Genomic DNA, 24850 nt, shown 5'->3' with positions numbered 1-24850 from the left:
TTTTTATTGTAGAATAAAACATACATACATAAAATGATAACTTTCCAAGTGCAATTTAACGAGTAGGTAGAGAGCAAATTTCAAAGAGTATTACAGGTTACAATTCCACAGTTTCAGTTATTCCCTTATTATGAAATATAACATATATACAAAAAGGTAAAATCTTGCAAAGTATGATTTAAAAAGTAGATATATAGGAATTTCCAATGTTATTATGAGTTATACTTCCATAGTTTCAGTTATTTCCTTATTGTGAAATATGATATGCTGGTTTTAATGTATTATGTCCCCCCAAAATGCCACGTTCTTTGATGAAATCTTGTGGGGGCAGATGTATTAGTGTTGATTAGGTTGGAACCTATTGGTTCAGTGTTTCCATGTAGATGTGACTCAATCAACTGTGGATGAGACCTTTCATGGATTATTTCCATGGAGGTGTTGCCCCACCCATTCAGGATGGGTCTTTATTGGATCCATGGAGTACTTTAAAAAGAGCCACACTTGCCCAGATGCAGAGCAGCTGCAGCTAAGTGAGGATGAAACAAGCAAAAAGAGGTTTTCAGGACACCAATGGCCATCCTTCAGTGAAGGTACCCTGTTGTTGAACACTTTATGGCCTTAACACTGTAACTCTGCAACCAAATAAACCCCTTTTATAAAAACCAATCCATTTCTGATGTTTTGCAAATGGCAGCATTAGCAAATTGGAAAAGATTTTGTACCAAGAGTGGGGTGCTGTGAGTTTGGAAATACCAAACATGTTGGAACAGCTTTTCAAATAGATAAGGGGAAGATTGTGGAAGATTTGTGGGGAGCTTGATAGAAATGGCCTAGACTGCTTTGAAGAAACTGTGCAAATATGGACTCTAAAGATCCTTCTGATGAGGCCTTGAGCAGAAGTGATGAATCTGTCTTTGCCAATGGGAAGAAAGATGATACTTGTTTTAAAGTGGCAGAGAATTTGGCAAAATTGAGTCCTGGTGTCATATGGAAGGCAGAACTTGAAAGCAACAAGCTGGGATATTTAGCTGAGGAGATTTCAGAACTAATACTGAAAGTGCAGCCTGACTTCTCCCAGCAGCTTATAGTAAAATGCAACAGGATGGACATAAGCTGAGAAAGGAACTCTGAGATACAAAGAAACCAGAAGCTGATAGTTTGGAGAATTCTGGGCTTCCAAAATGTGGTCCCAGAAGCTACAACCCCACATGAGGATTTAACTAGACATGGAACCCAACCACCATTTCAGGACAAGCCAGGATTGGAGATGGAGTTATCCAGAAAGGATTTGTGAAAAGTCCTATTGTCTGATGGTTTTGTCCCCTGTAAGCTGCATGCCAAGCCTTCAGAATTTTTGCAATATCTGTATCAACATAACCACTGCCAGTCTGGACTGGATGGGACACAGAAGAAACAAACTGACGGAAAAATTTATTCAAAGACAGAGCCATGGAGCTGAGGTCTGGAGGCAAGAGGTCTTGCACAGGGAATGCGGAGCAGCCCACACATGTGGAATGGGTGAGTTTGCCCCAGAGAAGGAGTTCAGGCCTTCTGCCTAGATGTTCAGGAGTAGTGCTGCCACCCCAGGCCCCAGAGAGGGTGGAGCACATTCCCCGGAGATTGGAGAGAGCCTGGCTGCCACCTGGTTGTTTGGAGACCGGAGAGCCTTTGCTCCAGACATGCAGAATCCAGGTGGCCCTCCAATGTTTGAAGAGGGTGGGGCCAAAAAGGTGGTCTTCCCAATGCATGGATATGTTAAATCACTCACCCCTATGTTTGGAGAGGAAAGGGCTGCCATGAAGGCCCTTGGAAAGGGTTGGACTGCTGTTCTCTCAAGATGCAAGGATAAAACATCATTCTATAATGACTCTCAGACTTTCATAGAATGGAGTTTGTTCTGCAGGTTTTAGGGGCTGTTTTGACCCCTTAAACCCTGTTTTCCTTACTGTTTCTCCTAATGGCAGTGGGACTGTTTATCCTACAACTGTTCCTTTTTTGTATATTGGCAGCACATAAATTGTTCTGCGTTTCACAGGTCCACAGCCAGAGGGGATTTTGCCTTAGGACAGACCATGCCTGCAATTGATTTTGATGGAATCTTGTCCTTAACTATTGTTACTGAAAAGATTTTAGTTCTGTGATATTGTGATGGGAGGAATATATTTTGTATATGGAAAAATCATGTCATTTGGGGGTTCAGGGGGTGAAATGTGCCAGTTTCAATGTATTATGTCCCCCAAAATGCCATGTTCTTTAATGCAGTCTTGTGGGGGCAGATGCATTAGTGTTGATTAGGTTGGAACCTATTGGTTCAGTGATTCCATGGATATGTGACTCAATCAGCTGTGGGTTAGACCTTTCATTGGATTACCTCCATGGATGTGTTGCCCCACCCATTCAGAGTGGGTCTTAATTGGATCACTGGAGTACTTTAAAAAGAGTCAGTGTGGCCCAGATGCAGAGCAGCTGCAGCTAAGAGAGGACAAAATGCACCAAGAACAATACCCTGGAGAACACCATCTTGAAATGCAAACTGGGAGCAATCAGATGCCAGCCACATGCCTTCCAAACTAACAGAGGTTTTCCAGATGCCAATGGCAATCCTTCAGTGAAGGTACCCTCTTGTTGGACACATTATGGCCTTAAGACTGTAACTCTGTAACCAAATAAACTGCCTTTATAAAAGTCAATCAATTTCTAGTATTTTGCAAATGACAGCATTAGCATCCCAAAACATATAACATATATACCAAAAGGTATATCTATCAAATTACAATTTAACAAGTAGCTATAGAACAAATATCAAAGGATGCTATGGGTTACAGTTCCAGCATTTAAATTCTTTCCTTCTAATTATTCTAACACTCTAGCAACTAAGAAAAAGAAAATTATATAAAGATTCAGTATTCATAATCCTTTGTTAAATTCCATCTTGTCCATTGCCAATCCTTCCTCTAGTTTAATTATTTTCCCAATCTTTAGGAATGTCTAGGCAGTGAACACCCTAACATGTTGATGCTGAAAAGGGGTGTTGATTTTATGAGCAAAGTGGACACATCTAGTTGATGTTCTTGGAGAGGCTATTGCCTCTAGGTTTGGGAATTTAGCTGGCATAGGAGCATTCTGAAGAATTTAAGTTTCTGATGAATAAATTTAGTGAGTGAAACTTTCATAGAGTCTCAGAGAGGGCTCAGGGTATTCTTTAAAATTTGGGGGACTACTGTTGACTTGAGCTTATCATATTGTGATCATTTGGAATATCTAGGTGAATCTTGCATAGGAGTAACCTCCAGGAAAACCTCTATTTGAATTCTCTTAGCCACTAAAATCTTATGTTTTTGCCTTTCTTTTCCCTTTTCTGGTCAAAAAGGCATTCTCAGACCTTCAATGCCAGTGTCAGGCTCATTACCAGAATCCATGTCCCACATTGCCAGGAATGCTCATTCATCTTAGGGATCCTGTCCCACATCAGGGGAAGTGTGATGAATTTATTCTCAGAGTTAGGCTTCGAGAGAGAAAGTTCACATTTGACCAATAAAAGAGGTTCTCTGGAGGTGATTCCTAGGCATAACTACCAATGGGTTCATCCTCCTTTTTACAGCCTTAAGCTTCACCCAAGCAAGCCTCAATATTGAGGGCTTGACTTATAAAATAGGGGGTTCCTAAGTGCATATAGCATATGTTATATCCACGATAATCCACCCATATCTCACATTATCATCACTTAGTTGTACAATCCTCCTCACCCACCATTTTAAACAATTCTCATGACACAAAACATCTCATAGCTCTTGTCAGCCCTTAATTATTTGTCCCTAGTATTCATGTAGCAGTAGTATGGTATTCCTATTAATTATTGTCCCTAGTATGCAATGTATAGATTTTTCCATGTACCCTTCAGTTGTCAAGACTCTCTGCTAATGTCATACCTTAGGAGTATATCATGCAAGCACCCATCTATATTTGTGGTGCTGATCTGTGGGAAGCATGCATTTAAACAACCCATTTCATTCTTATTCACCTTCAATACAGCCCTGATACTCATAATCCCATGAACAGTCATCACCCCATCCATTACCATACCTTTGAATTCACCATTATAAACATATCTGAACATATTAGATTATCATTCCCCATCACTAGCTACTGTCTATCACTAGGTTCCCCAATATTCTTATATTAAAAAAATTGATTTTACATTGTTCAGATAGTTCACAGAAGTGGTAACATAAAATATCTCTCATTTTGTGTCTGAGATATTTCACTCAGAATTATATCTTCAAGGTTCTTCCATGTTACCATATGTTTCAAGATCTTGTTTCTTCTTACTGCTACATAGTATACCATCATACATATATGCCACATTTTTATCCACTCATCTGTTGAAAGACACTTGGATTATTTCCATCTTATTGTGAACAATGCTACTATGAACATCAGTGTACTAAACAAAATGTCTGTTCATGTCACTGCTTTCAAATCTTCTGGGTGTAGAGCAGAAGTGGAATTGCTGGATCATAGGGTAATTCAATATCTGGTTTTCTGAGAAACCACCAAAATCTCTTCCAGAGTGGCTGTAACATAATACAGTCCAACCTCAAAGAATAAGCATTCCAATTTCTCCATATCTTCTCCAGCATTTGTAGTTTCTTGTTTGTTTGATGACAGCCATTCTTATTGGTGTGAGATGATATTTCATTGTTGTCTTCATTTAGATCACCCTAATAGATAGTGAAGATGAACATTTTTTCATGTGATTTTTAGCCATTGTATTTCCTCTTCAGAGAAACATATTTTCATATCTTTTGCCCATTTTATAAAAGGGCTGTTTGTACTATTGAGCTGTAGGATTTTTTATATATGCATATTGGTCTCATCAGATACATGACTTCCAAATATTTTATTCCATTGCTTTGGCTGCCTCTTCACCTTTTTTTCACAAACTCCTCTGAGGTACAGAAGCTTTTGATTTTGAGGAGTTCCCATTTATCTATTTTTTCTTTCATTGCTTGTGCCTTGGGTGTAAGGTCTAAGAAACAACCTCCTAACACTAGGTCTTGAAGATGTTTCCACACATAATCTTCTAAGAGTTTTATGGTACTGTCTTTTATTGAGGTCTTTAATCCACTTTGAGTTAATTTTTGTATAGGATGTGAGGTATGGGTCCTCTTCCATTTTTTTTTTTTTTTTTCATTATGGTTATCCAGTTCTCCCAGGCCCATTTGTTGAAGAGATTCTTCTTTCCCAGTTCAGTGGATTTGGTGAACTTATCAAAAATCAGTTGACCATATATCTTGGGGTCTATTTCTGACCTCACAATTTAATTCTGCTTATCAGTATGTCTACCCTTTTGCCAATACCATGCTGTTTTGACTATTGTAGCTTTATAGTAGGGTGCAAATTCTAGAAGTGTAAGTCCTCCTACTTTGTTCTTTTTTCTTAGGATGCTTTTGGCAATTTGAGGCCCCCTTTTCCTTCCAAATAAATTTGATAATGAGTTTATCCAAGTCTGCAAAGTTGGTTGTTGGAATTCAGATTGGAATTGCATGAAATCTGTAGATGAATTTGTGTAGAATTGATAACTTAAAAATATGTAGTCTTCCTACCCATAAGCATGGAATATTTTTCCAGCTATTTAGGTCCTTTTTAATTTATTATAGTAAAATTTTGCAATTTTCTGTGCAGAGGTCTCTTACATCTTTGGTTAAGTTTATTCCTAGGTACTTGATTTTTTATTTGCTGTCGTGAATGGAATTTTATTTATTGCCTCTTCAGTTAGGTCATTACTAGTGTATAGAAACATTACTGACTTATGTGCATTAATCTTATTTCCCACCACATTTCTGAATTTGTTTTTTGTCTCAAGTAGCTTTTTGGTTGAATTCTCAGGGTTTCTCAAATATGAGATCATATCATCAGCAAATAATGACAGTTTTACTTCTTCCTTTCCAATGTGGATAACTTTTATATCTTTATCTGGGTGAATTGCTCTGGCTAAAACTTTGAGCATAATGTTGAATAATAGAGGTGACAGTGGGCATCTTTGTCTCATTCCCAATCTTGGGGTGAAGGCTCTCAGCCTCTCAAAATTAAGTACTATGCTGGCTGTGGGTTTTTCATATATGCTCTTTATCATATTGAGGAAGTTTCCTTCAATTCCTACCTTTTCAAGTGTTTTTATCAAAAAGAAATGTTGAAATTTGTAGAATGCTTTTTCAGCATCTATTGAGATGATCATTTGATTTCTCCCTTTTGATTTGTTAATGTTTCGAATTACATCAATTGATTTTCTTATATTGAAGCACCCTTGTATGCCAGGAATGAACCCCACTTGGTTGTGGTGTATAATTCTTTTAATGTGCCTTCAAATTCAATTTGCAAGTATTTAGTTTAGGATTTTTGCATCTATATTCATCAGGGAGATTGGCAACAATGAAACCCAGGAGAGAAAGACCAGGAGACACTGGCCATGTATCTTCCCATGTGACAGAGGAGCCCTGGATGCCAGTGGCCTTCCTTCAGAGAAGGTATCAATCCTCTTGATGCCTTGAGTTGGACATTTTCATGGCCTAAGGACTATAAATTGTAAATTCATAAACCCCCTTTGTCAAAGCCAACACATTTCTGTTTTTTGCATTCTGGCAGCTTCAGTAAACCAAAAGAGAGACTTTGCTGCAGGTGGGAGCAGGATTTCCTGAAAGGCTTCATGGAGGTGGATCCTGGCATTGTGGGTAAAGGACACCTGGCAATGGGGCCTGGGGCCTGAAATACCCATAATGTCTTGGATGATGACAAAAGAAACACTCCAATAAGGAAGGCAGTGGCCAGAACAGTTCTGTAATAAAATGGAAATGGTTTATACAAGAACATGCTACTGGGGAGAACAAAGATGCACTCATGATATTTTCAAGCAGGTGGCCTGGAATTACCCCTAGAGATGTGTTTGGAACCCATTGGGGAGCTGTTGCATCCTGTTGCACATGGTTGATGTGTTATGAACAACTCCTACTGACCAACAAATAGCTGCTTGGCTTAGGGTTGTCAGTAACAAGATGTAGAGACAGAATTAGCCCTGGGACTGACTGATAGAAAACTCTGATTTAAGAAGGTATGACCAAATCAGGTGAGTGGGCTGAGCTGCCTGCTGTTTTCCTTGCAGTGATGTAAGAACTAAACATGAGTCTGTATCTTTGGGTTCTTACTGACTCATGGGGAGAGGCCACTGGCCTGGAGATATGGTCAAGCAGGAAAAGTACAACTGGCCTATACAAGGGATGACTGGATGGGGCTCAGCTCTATGGAAATTACTATGGGAATTTAAAGGTGAATTAAAATAGGAAAGGTTGATGCCCATCAGTACCACCTTCAAGGACTGGAAGGGGATGGAACTAGCAAGGGGCTTTCCTGGTGTTCCCACTTTATGTGGCCAACTGGGCCCAGGGAATGAGTGGACATGGGGAAGCTGCAGAAATGCAGAGATGAACTGATGTTTGACTCATCCTTCTTGCATCCTCTGATGCACAAAATGCCAACAAGAACTGTCCCGTCTTCCAGCAGGAGAGACAAAGGGCGCAAATGGCCATGGGCAAGTTCCCTGGAGAAAATGCCCTGCACATAGCTGGCAGGTAGACAACATCAGATGGATCTGGTGGCCCAAGGAAACCTAGAGGGGCCCTGATGGAATACCTCTCTTACTCCAGGCTGCATGCCTGGAGGTCAAATCAAATGCTAAACTTCCCATAAAATGCCTGGAAAAGAAGATACTTGTCCTAAATTGGAGGTCATCCCCCAAGTGACATGTCCACATCCTAACTCCAGGAACAGTGGAAGTGACCTCTAGGAAACAGGGACTTTGGAGATGATCAAATTAAGATGAGGCCTTCCTGGATCAGAGATGCCTGAACCTCTAGTCTCCAGAGTTATGAGAAGAGAGATTTGTTGTTTGAAGCCATGCAATGTGTGGTGTTTTGTTACAGCAGTCCCAGGACACTAATATATTACTCTACCAACTTGACCACCCAGTTGCATTTCTTCAGACCAAGGAAAACAGTTTTCAGCCTGTAGCATACAACATCGGGCAAGAGCAACCTCCTCAGATGGACACAGCAGATTCTGTTTCATCCTCAGGGTGGAAGTGGTTTGAAAGAGGAGTGAAATGGACAACTGAGATCATTGTTGCTCAAAACAGGGGGTGATAAAGGCAGGAATTGCTGACTTACACCAGTTCATGAGTGTGTGCTCACCCTCACCATGAGGGGGCCATGGGAATGTTCCTTGACAGATTCCTCTGCATTTCCAGAGTATCTGGGGTGGATGCCAGAATGACTGAATATCCAATTCTTCCCACATCACCTCAATGTCATTTTTTCCTGCAAAATGTAGGAGGCCCTGAGCAAGAATCCATGAACTGTAACATTGTGCCTTCATGGAGGAACCATTAATGACCTGTTGGGGCGGACTGTGCCTTGGCCCCATCTGGCAAAGTTGGCATTGGTAGTGAGAGTTGCTGTTCCACCTCGTGATAGAGAGCCCAGTAATTCTGTGCCTGAGTGACCCTATTGTATATGAAGGGAGGGGACTGAGGGGAGGCTCAGGGGCTCTCTGCTGCCAAACTAGACTGGCACAGTTGGAAACCCAACATTCCTTCCAAAGGTGGACACATGTAGATAAAAATCAGTGACCAGCTGCCACTGCCACCACTGCTGCCATCACCGCCATGGCTTATACTTCTAAAATGGTGCCACTAGACTTGGACAAGTATGTGGAGATAGCACAGCTATGCAAGTACCTGCCAGAGAATGACCTAAAGCAGTTGTGTGACTATGTTTGTGATCTCCTCTTGGAAGAGTCAAATGTTCAGCCAGTATCAACACCAGTAGCAGTGTGTGGAGACACACATGGACAGTTTTATGACCTTTGTGAACTATTCAGAACTGGAGGTCAGGTTCCTGACACAAGCTACACATTTATGGGTGACTCTGTAGACAGAGGTTACTATAGTTTGGAGACCTTCACTTATCTTCTTGCACTAAAGGCTAAATGGCCGGATCGTATTATGCTCTTGAGAGGAAATCATGAGAGTGAACAGATAACACAGGTGTATGAATTTTATGATGAGTGCCAAACCAAATATGGAAATGCTAATGCCTGGAGATATTGTACCAAAGTTTCTGACATGCTCACAGTAGCAGCTTTAATAGATGAGCAGATTTTGTGTGTTCATGGTGGTTTATCTCCTAATATCAAAACACTGGATCAGATTTGAACTATTGAATGGAATCAGGAAATTCCTCATAAAGGAGCATTTTTTGAGCTGGTTTGGTCAGATCCTGAAGATGTGGATACTTGGGCAATCAGTCCCCAAGGAGCAGGTTGGCTATTTGGAGCAAAGGTCAAAAATGAGTTTGTTCATATCAACAACTTGAAACTCATCTGCAAAGCACACCAACTAATGCACAAAGGCTCTAAATTTATGTTTGATGAGAAGCTGGTAACAGTATGGTCTGCTCCTAACTACTGCTGTCATTGTGGAAATATTGCCTCAATCATGGTCTTCAAAGATGTAAATACAAGAGAACCAAAGTTATTCCGGGCAGTTCCAGATTCAGAGCATGTCATCCCTCCCAGAACAATGATGCTGTATTTCCTTTGAGGCCTCCACCCATCCTGCTGACCCATTTTCCTGCCCTTTTCTTACCCCAACTTTTGTGTATTACCCTCTACAATATACTTTTTATTGAGCACTTTGCTGCTGAAATGCTGCCTCTTGCCTTTTTTATTTTAAATTATCTAAATCTATTGTTTGTTATGGTGTCTATAGCAATATTTTTCTATCAGTTTTCTCCCCCATCCCTTCCCCACCTTGGACTCATCTGAGAAGACTTGAGAAATGTCTTAATACTCACACTGCTGCATGTAGCTCTTGCTTATTTACTGGTCTGGGGGAAACAGCATGCATTTGCCTTTTTAAAAAGCCAATTAGAACAGGCTACACTGAAATACTCTCCTTTTGTGTCATTCAGCCTTTTGTTTTCATTTGTTGAGTTTTAAGAAATTTCAGCAGCAAAGTTGTTATTCAGTGGGCACGATGGACTGCAACTGCCTCAAGTTATGTATACCTGTCCCAGCTGCAAATTCATTGTCCTCTGTTGGCTATTTTAAATGGATATAAAATAAATTGGTCTAAAGGGGAAAAAAAATCAGTGACCAATGGAGGGAAGGAGAAATAGTAGCCAAGGGGGAAAAAACAAATAAATGGATCAGGCATCAAGGGAAATCCAGTGTTATGTCAGTGTCTTGAGAGGGGTGCAGAGGAGGAGAATAACGCTGACTCTCAGCACAAATATGGAGGACACACAAGAGGATGAAGTCACATTTGCCAAACTCACTCCTTCTTTTGGACCCTGACAAGGTCACATGGAAGCCTGACAGACCTGCATGGCATCATTCTGGGCACACAACAAGACACTGAGCTGGACCGACTATGACAGCTCTTTGGAACTCCAGTAATGTGCCCATTTATTGACTGTTATCATTTGGGTTACAGACATGATAAAGGTATCATTTGGCAGGAGTCTGTGAGGACCTTGGTGTCACAACAGGCCAATCACTGTGTAACTATAAACCCTGGTGACCTGGGTGACTGCTTACAAAGAGCCCTGGTTACTCGGGACAGGCCATATCAGCAGCACACCCAGCATGCCACAGTGCCCTGTGCACAAATACAGAGCACCTGCTGAGTGGATGGAAAGCTACTGAACAGGACAGGCTTTCTGATGGGACAAGAGCAGGAAGGTGGCATGAACTCCCCTGGGGCCAGGATTAACCTGAGTCTCAATGCCCATGGGAGGCCCTGGAGCCCACTCCAATGAAACCACATCCAAATTTGACTAGCAGTCATCCACTCCAGTACAGGAGATGAAACATTCCTGAGTGCAAAGCATGTGTGCTAACTTGCTCAGGCCCTGAGGACAAAATGGCCCCAGTGTGCCATGGAAACACACCAGACACAGGTTGTGAGTATAGCAGCTTTCCTAGTTCTGTATGTCATTCTAGCATATTGTGAAGTCTCTTGTGTTCTTGGGGACCACTGGTGTAGCCCCTCCCCAGCCCAAGCCAGTGATTTCACCTGTCTTCTCAGAAGCCCATTCCTGTCCCTACACAGCCTAACGTTCCAGAAGCTGAGGCCTCTGTATCATTATCATAAACCCAGGCAGAAAATATTGTCAATCAAGGGTGATGGGGGGGAAGAAGGGAAGGCCAGCCAGGCACCCTCTGAGCCTCAGTAAACCCATCTGGAAAATGGACTTATTTGGAAAGGGAAATCAAACAAATTGTTGGGCATGGGACAGGGGATGGCTCCAGGCAGTCAGCTGAGTTCCCACCCAAACAGGACCTAGATAAAGAGTGAGATGGGAGCTGCCAGATTAGTTTATTATAGCTCTCTTGGTCTCTGGATGGTGTTTGTTGTTGGGGTCCTGGTGATCCTCTCTAGCAGGGCAAGGCACAAATCTCGTAGGGGAACAGGGACACCAAGTTGGAAGAGAGGCTGTAGTCACTGCACCAGGGCTGCCCAGTGGGCACCAAGATACTGAAGCACTGCAGGGGGCAGGTTAAGACAAGGAAGAGCTCCATGTGGGCCAGTGGCTCCCTAAGGCATGTGCAACAGCCTGTGGGTGGGCATGGGGGCTCAGTGAGGAGGGATGGCTAGGGACTTTCCCATCCAAGACTCCTCAAGAAAAGGGCAGGACCCAGCACCCCACAGGCACCTGATGAGTAAGGCATGAAGACTTCTGGATTCATGAAGCAGCCCTGGGCATCCAGGAATTGTTGTGGGTAGAAGTGGAAGGGCTTCTCCCAGGTGGTCTTGTCCTTCAGCACTGATGACAGGTTGAGGATGAGTTGCATCCCCTGTGCAGGAGATGCCAGGCTGGGGGTGAGAGTCCAGGTTTGGGGGATGTTGCACCCTCTGTCACTGCAGGTGCACAGGCACACACACCATCTGCCTGGCACACACCAGGACTCGTTCAAGACATGCTCCATCCAGGAAGTTTCCCTGAATTCTGTCCCTAGGCTTGGCAGGGGTGGAGTGGCCTGGCTCTAACTTGGAGAGGAGGAAGCCCTGGATCTCAGTGTCATGGGAGGTCATGTGTGGCCATGTGTGGCATGCCAAGGGTGATGATGTCACCAAAGTGCTGCACCTCATGGATCACGGCTGTGGTGAAGGGCATACACCCCAGGCCACTGTCTTGGACCTCCACCCCCACCCTATCACCTCGTTGATCTCCCTGTGGTTGCAGCCTGGGCAGACAAGCACCCAAAGTGAGTCAGAGCCCAGGAGGCTGGGAGCTGACCATGCCCTGTCCATCACATGTCCCACTTCTGTTGGGGGCAGTATTCACATGGAGGAGGCACCACTACTACAGGAGCCTGGGCACAGGTCTGGTCAGTGCCCCTGGCATCAAGATGAAGCTCAGGAACACCAGCTTGACAATGTCCACCTGAGCACTCCCAGTATCCAATGCCACATCCCAGGTGGGGCTCACAATGCATGTCCCAGCACAGGGTCATGAGCAGGAGGGCCCAGGCCAACATGATCGATGTGGTCACCATCCCTGCTGTGAGCGAATCAGCTACCACCAGGTGCAGGTTGGAATCACTGAAGCTGCACTTGGGGTTCCCCTTGGCCTGGGCAGGGTAGAGAGGGCTGACTCAGGCACAGAGGGAGGGCCCTCCCAGACAGGCTCCCACCCTATACCACTCAGCCTGGCTGCCTGGCCACTGGGTGATGCCCCATCCCACATCCCAGCTCCTTGGGCCCTCATGCCCACCCAACATGTTCTCCCATCACTGCCATTCCCCAACAGTAGTGGACCAGAAAAAAAAAGTGAAAGTGGTGAAGATTGTACAAATAAGTTAAGATAATGTGAGACACTGATTGTTTACCATGGAAAGAATATATGCTGTGTGAAATTAAGAACACACTACTTATTAAGTCAAGCCCTTGATCTTGAGGCTTGCTCTTGTGAAACTTATGACTCTAGGGGAAGCTAAGCCTACCTATAATTATGCCTAAGAGACACTTCAAGAGAACCTCTTTGGTTGCTTAGTTGTGACCTTTCTCTCTCTAAGCCCAAGTGTGCAACAAATGCATTACCCTCCCCCCTACATGGGACATGACTCCCAGGGGAGTGAATTTCCCTTGTGACATGGGGCAATACAGGAATGAGCCTGGCACTGGCAGCAAGTGATTGAAAATGCCTTCTTGACCAAAAGGGGGAAAAGAAAGTAACAAAATAAAGTTTCAGTGGCCAATAGATTTCAAATAGAGTCAAGAGGCTATCCTTGAGGTTACTCTAATGCAAACTTCAGCTAGATATTCCAAATGGCCACAGTATGCCAAGCCCAAATCAACAGTAATCCTGAAAATGCTAAAGAATACCCAGGTCACTATCTGTGGCTCTTTAAAAGTTTCATTCACTAGTTTTATTTTTCAGAAAATCTTCCATGTTCCTATGCCAGATAAGTTCCAAAACCCAGAGACAACAACCTCCTCAAGAACATCAACCAGCAGCATCCCCTTCCCCATAATGTCAACAGACCTTTTCAATATGAACAAGTTAGGGTGGTCACTGCCCAAATGAGAGAAAGGAGTGGCAACTCACTAGATAGGATTAAACAAGGGATAAGAACACTGCATCTTTATATAAATATTATCTTTTCTTTCAGTCTCTAGGGTATTAGATCAGCTAGAAGGAAATAACTGAAATGGTAGAACTGTAGCCTGTAATATTCCTTAAATTTGCTCTTTAACTACTTGTTAAATCATACTTTGAAAGTTATCATTTTTCTGTACATATGTTATATTTCACAATTAAAAATGTTTAAAATAAAAAAAGTATTAAGACCCACATTGAATGCGGCAGGTCACATCTTAGTAGAAATAACCTAACCAAAAAGTGCCACCCATAATAGGTCTGCACTCACAGGATTGAGCAAAAGGAAATGACCTTTTGTGGGTTACATAAGGTTCAAACCATCACAGTCCCCATGACCCTCAAGCATTCCTTGTGCCATGGCTTGCATGTCAGCCCTTTGTAGCCCTTCCTCTCTTCCCCTTTGTCATGAGCCCCTTGGAGCAGGGCACCCACCACTTCTCTTGCCTCCAGCCCAGCACACTGCACAGTGGGCACACCCATCATGGGTATGACAGAACCCAAGCAGGGACCAAGGTATGGCACAGGGAAGGCAAGATGTGCCTTCTGTCCATGAACCTTGCATGAGTGTAGGGATATGGTGGTTCTCTGTCTACCTTGCGCCTTTGAGTCTCTGAGGTATGGGAGGGTCTCCTGATTGCAAGTATGGCACATGTCCCTTCCCTGCCTCTTGCCATTGCACCCCCCTCTGAACTTCCATGGGGGGAGAATAATCACCACCTGCTGCATTGTCTCATGGGAGCTCCCCACTGTCTGGCTGTGGAGGTTCACCCCTCAGCAAACTGTCAAGTTAAGTGGTCAGAGTGGAGAGCCACTGCTCACTCCTTTGCCTGGCTGTGGTCTTGCTTCTGCTGGCCTGGGTGGTGGGGGTGATCCATATGGGGAGCACACTCAACACATCCCTCCAGCTGCCATCTCTCCTGTGTTTTTGGCAGGTGTCACTTCCACATACTGTGGGGGACCCTCTATGGACAGTCACACCCTGGAACCGAGGTCCCTGATATCCTCTGGCCCCTTTCTAGTTCCTCTTATGGAAGACAAGCCCATTCTACTTCACTTACCCCATCATCTTCCTGCAAGTCCCCAATGATTCTTATATTTGCCCACTTCATGTTGCCTTCATTTCCCTGAGACCCATTTCAAATTTTTTTGTTTTTCTCACCATTAGTTCTTTTATGTGTTTGCATTTAATTTCCTGTTTTCTAGTTCACTAATTATTTCTTCTGCTTCTTCAAATCTGCTGTTCTGTTTCTCTCATATATTTTTAATTTGATCTACAGTACCCTTATCTCCATAAGATCAGCTATGTTTTCATTACTTTTTGAAATTCTTCCTTACGTTCTTCTAGAATCTCTTGATGTCCTTTGTGACTTTTGACAATGAATTGAAGTTGTTTTTGAGATTTGCATGTACTTATTTAATTTTTCCAGAGTCTGTGTCTCCTCCAGTTTTGTAATTTGGTCGTTTGGTCTGTCTGTATCCACTTGGGTCTTCATATGAACTGTGATTCTGTTGTCCCTGGGTAATTTGCATATCTTTATAAAGTTATTTTGAGATATGCAGGATTACTTGAGCATTTATATATAATTTGGCAGAGCCACAGCTTGCTGGTGTCCACTCTCCCTGCCCTTCCAGCAGACAGCACTTTTGAGCCACCTCTTACTCTCCAGCCCCCACTTCACCTGTGTGCTGGATGGGGTTGAAAGAAGGTGGAAATCCAATCAGTGCACCAACTCTTCATGTGACCTGGGAACTGTCAGCCCTGGGGTTGGGGCATGGGCCATGTGCAGCTTGGCACGAATTCTGCTTAAGGGCACAGTGAGTCTGGTAATTTCCAGGCCTCCAAGTGGACCAGTCTTGAGTTGCAGGCCTGTGCATCTCATCCCCAGGTCAAATGCACACTGGACCCTGTCTGCCACAACCCCGATGGCCTCTGGTGTAGGGGACGGGCTCCTGGCACTTCCATGTGTCATCCTTGCCTCTCCACACCTCTCACCTGTGCCCACCACAGGCTTCCATGGAGGAAGAGTGAATGCAGCCTCCATTTGTCCACTGAATCCCGAGTTCCCTCATGGGAGCTCCCAGCCATGGGGCTGTGAATAGTTATCTCCCCAGCCAACTGAAGAAGTGGGTGCATGGGACATGGAAAGGTGCTCCCTCCCACGCTTTTCATCTGGCTCCACATGGCAGTCCCCAGCAGCTGTTCCATTCAAACATAGTCATACCGTCCTTCATGCACAGTCTCTCCATCTCTCCATCCGAGTCCCCACTATGTATTGTAGAGTTCCCTCTCTAGCCAGTTGCAACCTGGACCCTCTGTCCTGGGCAGCCTCTGCCCCTTATCTAGTCCAATGCTGTATACTGCTGAGACAGTAGGAGTGAAGCACCTGGGTATGGAGGTCCCTGATGGTTGGGTGAGGAGGGGAGGCCACTGCTCCAGCTGGGTGACTAGGTGGTACCATTGCTGCTGCTCTAGCTTGATGTCTGGTTCTTGCTGCAGCTGCTGAGACTTTCATGGCAGTATCAGTTTACTTCACTTTGATTCATCATTATCAGTAAGGGCTAAGGATTCTCTTCATTCAACAACTTACCTTCAAAGTTGGCCATCTTGCTCCCAGAAAATGGTTTTTAGGAACACATGGGAACTAGTCCACTCTCAATTTTAAACAATTATCATAACCCTAAATACCCCAAAGCTTGTATAACCCCTAATTATTTATCCCTAGTATTAGTGTGGTACTAGTAAGCTATCCCTATTAAAAATGGTACATAGTATGCAATAGGTAGTTTTTCCCATATATCACTCTGTGAACTGTTTGTACCAGGTTCATACCTTAGAAGTAGATTATGCAGGCACTTATTAATATTTGTAGTCCTAATCTACATGCCTTTAAACAACCCCTTTCAATCATGTTTGCCTTAAATAATGCACTGATACTTATAATCCCATTAATGAACTTGCATCACCTCTCTCCATTCTCATACCTTTAAGTTCAACCTCATTAACAGGACTGTAACTATTAGTTAATCATTCCCAGTTTTAATCTTTTTACTGGAGTCCCTTACGAGTGATGAAATTAAGAGAAGCTCACAGAGAAAGCCCCAGAAAATCAGAGAAGACCAACAAAAGTTCAGAGAGGAAGCCACTGGAACCAGAAGCTGGAAACAACAAAACCCAGGAGAGAAGGACCAGGAGATGCTGGCCATGTGACAGAGGAGTCCTGGATTCCAGCAGCCTTCCTTCAGGGAAGGTGTTGGTCCTACTGCTGCCCTGAGTTGGACAATTTCATGGCTTAAGAACTGAAAATTGTAAATTCAAAAACCACCTTTGTCAAAAGCCAACCCATTTCTGCTATATTATATTCCAGCAGCTTTGGGAAACCAAACCAGGGACTTTGTCCCAGGCAGGGGCAGGATTTCCTGAAAGTCTTTGTGGAGGTTGGTCCTGGCATTGCAGACCACCAAGGAGAACTGGCAGTGGGAACTGGGCTCCTGAAATATGCATAATGTGTTGGATGATGACAAAAGAAACACTCCAATAAGGAAGGCAGTGTCCAGAAGAGTTCCATAATAAAATGGAAATTATTTATACAAGAATATGCTACTGGGGAGAAGCAAAGATGCACTGATGATATTCTCAAGCAGATGGCCTGGGATTTCCCCTAGGGCTGTGTTTGAAACCCCCAAGGGAGCTCTTGTATCCTGTTGCCATCTAGGTGTTGCTCTATGAACAGCTCTCTACTGATCAACAAACAGCTGCATGTCTTACGGGTGGCAGTTACAAGATGGACAGACAGCATCCTGTTTGGAAGGCCACTGCTCTGGGACTGACTGATAGAAAACTCTGATTATAGAAGATGAGACCAAGTCAGATGAGTGGGGTGAGCTGCATGCTGTTTTCCTTGCAGTGATGGAAGAACTGAACATGAGTCTGTATGTTTGGGTTCTTACTGATTCATAGGCAGAGGCCACTGGCCTGGTCATATGGTCAGGCAAGAAAAGTACAACTGGCCTATACAAGGGTTGCCTGTATGGAGCACAGCTCTATGGAAATTACTATGGGAATTTAAAGGTGCATTAAAATAGGAAAGGTCAGTGCTCATCAGAATCACCTTCCAGGACTGGAAGGGGACTGGAAGCTGCAAACGGCTATCCTGGTGTGCTCACATGAGGTGACCACTTGGGCCCAGGGGAAGAGTGGACAAGGAGGGGCTGCAGCAATGCAGAGATGAACTGATGGTTGACTCATCCCTTTTGCACCATCTCAGGCACAAAATACAAACAAGAACTGTCCTGTCTGCCAGCAGGAGAGACAGTGGGTGCAAGTGGCCATGGGCAGATTCCCTGGAGGAAAGGCCCTGCACATAGCTGGCAGGTGGATGACATCAGATGGATCTGGTGGACCAAGGAAGCCTAGAGTGTCCCTGATGGAATAAACTCTTACTCTGAATGGAGTTTTGCATACCTGGTGGTAGATGCAAATGCTCAGAGTACTATAAAACAGCTGGACGAGAAGATACTTGTCCTAGTTTAACAGTGTCCCCCATAGTTCCAGTCCAAGGCCTAACCCAAGGACCTGTGGAAGTGACCTCTATTGAAACAGGGACTTTCTAGATGATCAAGTTTTGATTAGCCTTCCTGGATCAGAGACACCTGAAATTCTAGCCTCCAGAGTTATGAGAAGAGAGGTGTGTTGTTTGAAGCCACACATAGTGTGGTATTTTGTTACAGCAGTCCCAGGACACTGATATACTACTCTGCCAATTTGACCACCTAGTTGCATTTTTTCAGACCAAGGGAAATAGTTTTCAGCCCCTAGGGTTCCACAGCAGGTGACAGCTACCTCCTCAGATGGACACAGCAGGTTCCATTTCATCCTCAGGGTGGAAGTGGTTTGAAAGAAGAGTGAAATGGACAACTGAGATCCTTGTTGTCTAAAACATTGGGGATAAAGGCAGGAAGGGCTGGCTTACACACATTCATGTGTGTGTGCTCACACTCAACATAAGGGGGCCACAGGAATGTTCCTTGATAGATTCCTCTGCTTTTCTGGAGGATCTGGGGTGGGGTGCCAAAATGACTGGCTACCAATTCTTCCATGTCACATCAGCATCCTATTTCCTACCAGATGTAGCAGACCCTGAGCAAAAAACTGTGAACTGTAACATTGGAGGAACCCCTAATGGACTGTCAGTGTGGACTGTGCCTTGGCCCCATCTGGCAAAGTTGGTGTTGGCAGTGAGAGCTGCTGTCCCACCTCATGATAGAGGGCCCAGTGGTTCTGCACCTGAGTAACCCTCTTCTATATGAAGGGAGGGGACTGAGGGAAGGCCTGAGGCCTGGCTGCTACCTTCCTGGACCAGCACTGTTGGCAACCCAATGTTCCTTCCAAAGGTGGACATGTGTAGATAAAACTCAGTGACCAGTGGAGAGATGGAGAAATAGTAGCCAATGGTGAAAGAATGAAAAATTGGGTTGGCTACGAGGGAAATTCAATATTACATTGAAGTATTGAGAGGGGTGCAGAGGAGGAGAATAACTCTGACTCTAGGCACAATTACATAGGCTGCACAAAAGCCTGAAGTCACATTTGCCAGGCTCACTCCTTCTTTTGGACCCTGACCAGGTCAGACAGAAGTTTGCAGACCTGAGTGGCATTGTTCTGGGCACATGAGATGCTGAGCTGAACAGACTGTGAAGGCTGTTTGGAACTCCACTAAGGTGCCCATTCATTGACTGTTATCATTCAGGTTACAGACACTACAAAGGTATCATTTGGCAGGAATCCATGAGGATTTTTGGGTCACAGGAGGCTGATCACTGTGTAACTAGAAACCCTGGTGACCCTGGTGACTGATTGCTTAGAAAGGGCCCTTGTTACTCAGGACAGGCCATAGCAGCTGCATGCCCAGCACACCACAGTGCCCTGTACACAAATACAGAGCACCTGCTGAGTGGATGGAAAGCTACTGAACAGGACAAGCTTTCTGATGGGATGAGAACAGGAAGGTGGTCTGAACTCTCCTGGGGCCAGGCTCACTCTGAGTCTCAAGGGACATGGGAGGCCCTGCAGCCCACTCCAAATAAATCACATCCAAGTGTGACTAGCACATATCTACTCCAGTACAGGAGACCAAATGAACCCAGGTGCAAAGCATGTGTGCTAACTCACTCAGGCTCTGAAGACAAAATGGCCCCAGTATACAATGGAACCACGTCAGCTATGAGACGTGAGTTATAGCAGGTTTCCTAGTTCTGTATGTCCTTCTAGCATATTGCTAAGTCTCATGTATTTTTGGGGACCACTGTGTACTCCCTCCCCAACCCCAGCAAGCGATTATGCCTGTCTTCTCAGCAGCCCCTTCCTGTCCCTACCCAGCCTGACATTCCAGGAGCTGAGACGTCTATCGCCATTGTCATCAAACCCAGGCATCCAATATTGGGAATCAATGGGTAATGTGGGGAGGAAAGGAAGGAAAGCCAGTCACCCTCTGAGCCTCAGTATACCCATCTGGAAAATGGAGTCATTGGGAAAGGGAAATGGAAATTGTTGGGCAGAGGGCAAGGGACTGGCCCAAGGAAGACAGTTGAGACCCCAGCCAAGCAGGACATGGATAAAGAGTGAGGTGGAAGCTGCCAGACTGGTTTATTGTAGCTCAGAATCTCTGGGTGGGGTTGGGGGTTGGGGGCCTGGTGTCCCTCCCTAGCAGGATAAGGCACAGAGGTGGTAGGGGTTCGGGGTCACCAAGGAGAGGGGCAGTGGTTGCTGCGTCAGAACTGCCTGGTGGGCACTGAGAATCTGAAGTTTTGCAGGAGGTAGTTGAAGATAAGGAAGAGCTCCATGCGAGCCAAGGGCTCCCCAAGGCATATGCGGTGAACTGTGGGTGTGCACAGGGGGCCTGGTGAGGATTGGCAGCCAAAGGCCTGCCCATCCAAGACCCCTCAGGAACAGGGCAGGGCCCAGCACACCACTGGCACCTGCTGAGAAAGGCATGAAGGCTTTTGGTTTCATGAAGGGGCCCTGGGCAAACAGGAAGTGTTCTGGGTGGAAGGAGAAGGGCTTCTCCCAGGCAGACTTGTCCCTCAGCAACAACAACAGGTTGGGGATGAGTTGCATCCCCTGTGCAGGAGACACCAGGCCAGGGGTGAGAGTCCAGGTTTGGGGGATGTTGCGCCCTCTCTACTGCAGTGCACAGGCACATGCACCATCTGCCTGGCCCACACCTGGACTCATTCAAAACACACTCCACCCAGGAAGTTTCCCTGAACTCTGTCCCCAGGGTTGGCAGGTGGAGGGTGGCTGGGCTTTACCTTGGAGATGTGGAAGCCCTGGATCTTGGTGTCATGGGAGGTCATGTGCAGCACACACACGGGGTGATGTCCCCTAACCACTGCACCTCATGGATCATGGCTGTGCTGAAGGACATGCACCTGTCATCTACCATCTCAAGCCTCTGCCCCCACCCTATCACCTTGTTGATCTCCCTGTGGACATGGCCAGGGCAGACAAGCACCCAAAGTGAATCAGAACTCAGGAGGCTGGGAGCCAACCCTACACTGACCATCACATGTCCCACCTCTTTGGGGGGCAGTGTCCACATGGAGGAGGCTCCACTGCTACAGGAGCCCAGGCCCAGCTCTGGTCAGTGTCCCTGGTGTCCAGATGAAGTTCAGACATCCCAGCCCGACACTGTCCACCCAAGCACTCCAGGCCCCCACCCCCAACATCCCAGGCAGGGCTCACACTGCACGTCCAGGTGCAGGATCATGAGCAGGCCAGCCCAGGACACTGCGATCAAGGTGGTCACCATCCTTGCCATAATCAGGTCAGCCACCACCAGGGGCAGATTGGCATCATTGAAGCTGCTCTCAGGGTTCCCCTTGGCCTGGGCCAGACATTGAGGGCCAGCTCATAGGCAGAGAGAGGGCACTCCCAGACAGGCCCTGCCCTGTGCCACTCAGCCTGGCTGCCTGGCCACTGGGTGATGCCCAGACCCACATCCTAGCCCCTCTGGGCCCCCATGCCCACCCCACATATGCTCCCACCTCTCACCAATTCCACTTCAGGGGAGACATTGTTCAGGTAAGAGGGGTTTGGGCCAAGTCCTAGGCCTTCCTGCATTCCATGACCAACTGTCCAGCAGGTCCACGAGGGCCATCTGCATCGGAAAGCACTTGCCAGCCAGACACAGAATGCACAGGAGCAGCAGGATCCCATTCACCAAATGTATGGTCTGTAGAGCAGGGTCTGGGGTCCTCCCTGTGGTCAGCCCCCACATTGTCCAGGCCCCATCCCAGGCACAAGGGGCCCTGTCTCCTGCCCTGAGCTCTGGGCCTGTACTCTCGCACTGCTGCTCCCAGGTGTGCCCTTCCTCCCCTCACCCCCTGACACAAATCCCCCTCTCTGGAGTGCCAGGCTCAGGGAAGCGGCCTCCTCCAGGACCGTGCCAGACCCCAATGCCTGCCCTTTGCGCACCTCTCAGAGGAAGCCCAAATCCTCCTGCCCAGGGCCCTCCACCAGCCCCAGGAGCTTGAGAAAGGATGGCTCACTGTACTCAAAGTGGTGCCCATGGGTGAGGGAGGCAATCATGTTGCACACTGCTTGGTTCAGGAGGCAGCTGGGACTAAAGGGGCATCCTGAAGAGGGAGGGTGTGGGTCAGGGAGCATCACCCCACATGCCCCCATGCCCTTGGTGCCACACTCACTGTCAAAGTCAGCAAAGGAGCCTCAGCTAAGGACCTGAGAGTTTTTAGGATCTTGGGGACTACTTTTGATTTGCGCTTGGCATACACTGGCCATTTGGAATATCTAGCTGTAGGTTGCATAAGAGTAAATTCAAGGAGAGCCTCTCAACTCTATTTGAAATCTCTTGGCCACTGAAACTTTGTTTTGTTACTTTTATTTTTCCCATTTTGGTCAGGAAGGCATTTTCAATCCCTTGATGCCTGGGCCCAACTCATTCCTTTGAATTGTGTCCCACATAACCAGGGACAGTCACTATCCTGGGAGTCACATCCATGTAGGGGGGAAGGTAATACAGTTATTTGCAGACTTGAGCTTAGAGACAGAAAGACCCCAACTGAGCAACAGAGGTACTCTGGAAGTGACTCAGGCATAATTACAGGTAGGATTAGCTTCCCCTTTACCACCATAAGTTTCACAAGAGCAAGCCTCAAGATTGAGGATTGACTTACTAAGTAAGGGGTTCTTAATTTCATATAGCATATATTTTCTCCAAAGATAATCAATTTTTCGTATAATCTTCACTTATTTTACAATCTTCATGACTCTCAAATTTATTTTCATATTTTTCTTGTGGAATATATCATCTATACACAAAAGTGATAAATTTCAAAGTGCTATTTAACATGTAGAGAGCAATTTCAAAGAATGTTATGGGTTACACTTCTATCATTTCAGTCTTTTCTTCTAGCTATCCTAATAATCCAGAAAATAAGAAAAAAAAAAATGAAGATTCAGTATTCTAACCCTTGGTGAAATTCTACCATCTGTTGCTGTCCCTTCCTCTAGTTCAACCACTTTCCTGACCTTCAGAGATGTCTAGGTAGTGACCACCCTAACATGTTCATGTTGGAAAGGGCTAGCAACATTATGGGAAAGGGGAACAATTCTGGTTGATGTAACTGAAGAGGCTATTGCTTGGGGGATTTGGGACTGATCTGGCATAGGAGCACTTGGGAGGATTTAAGTTTCTGAAAAATAAACCTAGTGAGTGAAACTTTTATATAGTCTAAGAGAGGGTCCAGGTTATTTTTTAGGGTTTTCAGGACTACTGTTGATTTTGGCTTGTCAGACTCTGACCATTTGGCATATCTAGCTGAAGCTTGTTAGGAGTAAACTCTAGGAGAACCTCTCAACTGTATTTGAAATCTCTAGCCATTAAAACCTTATTTTGTTGCCTTTGTTTTCTCCCTTTTGGTCAAAAAATCATTCACAATTACTTAACACCAGGGACAGGCTCATTCCTAGGATCCATGTCCACATCATCAGGGGGACTCACTAAGCTCAGAGTCCTGTCCAATGTCAGGGGGAGGGAGATGAATTTTTTTGCACAGTTGGGCATAGAAACAGGCAACAACTGAGCAACAAAAGAGGTTCTCTGGAGGTGACTCCTAGGTGTAATTGTAGGTGGGTTTAGCCTCCCCTTTACCGTCATAATTTGCAAAACAGCAAGCCTAAATATCAAGGACTTTACTTATTAAGTAGGGTGTTCCTAATTTCACATAACATTTGTTCTGTCCAAGATAAAAATCAGTGTCTCACATTATCTTCACTTAGCTGTACAATCATCCTCACTCACCATTTTAAACAATTCTCATGACCCAAAACACCCCAAAGCTCTTATTAGCCCTTAATTATTTATCCCTAGTATTTGTGTGGTACTGCCAAGAGATTCCTATTGAAAAGAGTCCCTAGTGTGCACGAAGTAGTTTTCCCATATACCACTTTGTTGTTAACTCTTTATAGCAATGTGATACCTTCAAAGTATGCCATGCAAGCACTTATTTATATTTGTAGTGTTAATCTGTGTGATACCTGCCTTTAAACAAACCCTTTCAACTATGTTCACCTTAAATGCAGCTCTAATACTCATAGCCCCATTAATATACAATCATTACACCTATCCATTCCCAGATCTCTAACTTCACCCTCATTTACATATCTGAACATATTAGGTTATCATTCCCCATTCAAGAGCTTCTGTCTATCTCTAGGTCACTTATAATTTACATTATAAGAAACTGATTTTACATTGTTCAGGAAGTTCAGAGTAGCAGTCACATACATTATCCCTCCTTTTGTGACTGACTTATTTCACTCAGTCTTATATCTTCAAAGTTCTTCCATGTTGTGCTGTTTCAGGACCTCATTCCTTCTTACTGCTGCATAGTATTCCATTGAGTGTATATACCATATTTTGTTTATCCACTCATCTGTTAAAGGATACATGGATTGTTTCCATCACTTAGCAATTGTAAACAATGTCACTATGAATATTGGTGTGCAAGAATCTGTGTCACCACTTTCAGATCTTCTGGTATATACTGAGAAGTGGAAATGCTGGTTTGTAGAGTAACTTGATATCTAGTTTTCTGAGGAAACACCAAACTGA

At 45.0% G+C, this 24850-nt stretch overlaps 2 pseudogenes; one reads left to right on the top strand and one right to left on the bottom strand.

The window, feature by feature from the left end:
* Window positions 1-8734: 8734 nt before the first annotated feature.
* LOC119543143 lies at window positions 8735-9652 on the top strand (annotated as a pseudogene).
* A 1838-nt stretch (window positions 9653-11490) lies between these two features.
* LOC119542529 lies at window positions 11491-22305 on the bottom strand (annotated as a pseudogene).
* Between the last annotated feature and the right edge of the window lie 2545 nt (window positions 22306-24850).

Source organism: Choloepus didactylus, chromosome 8 (assembly GCF_015220235.1).
Source record: "Choloepus didactylus isolate mChoDid1 chromosome 8, mChoDid1.pri, whole genome shotgun sequence".
Taxonomy (NCBI): domain Eukaryota; kingdom Metazoa; phylum Chordata; class Mammalia; order Pilosa; family Megalonychidae; genus Choloepus; species Choloepus didactylus.
Note: the sequence above shows the minus strand (reverse complement) of the source record. Positions and strands in the feature narration are given on the sequence as shown.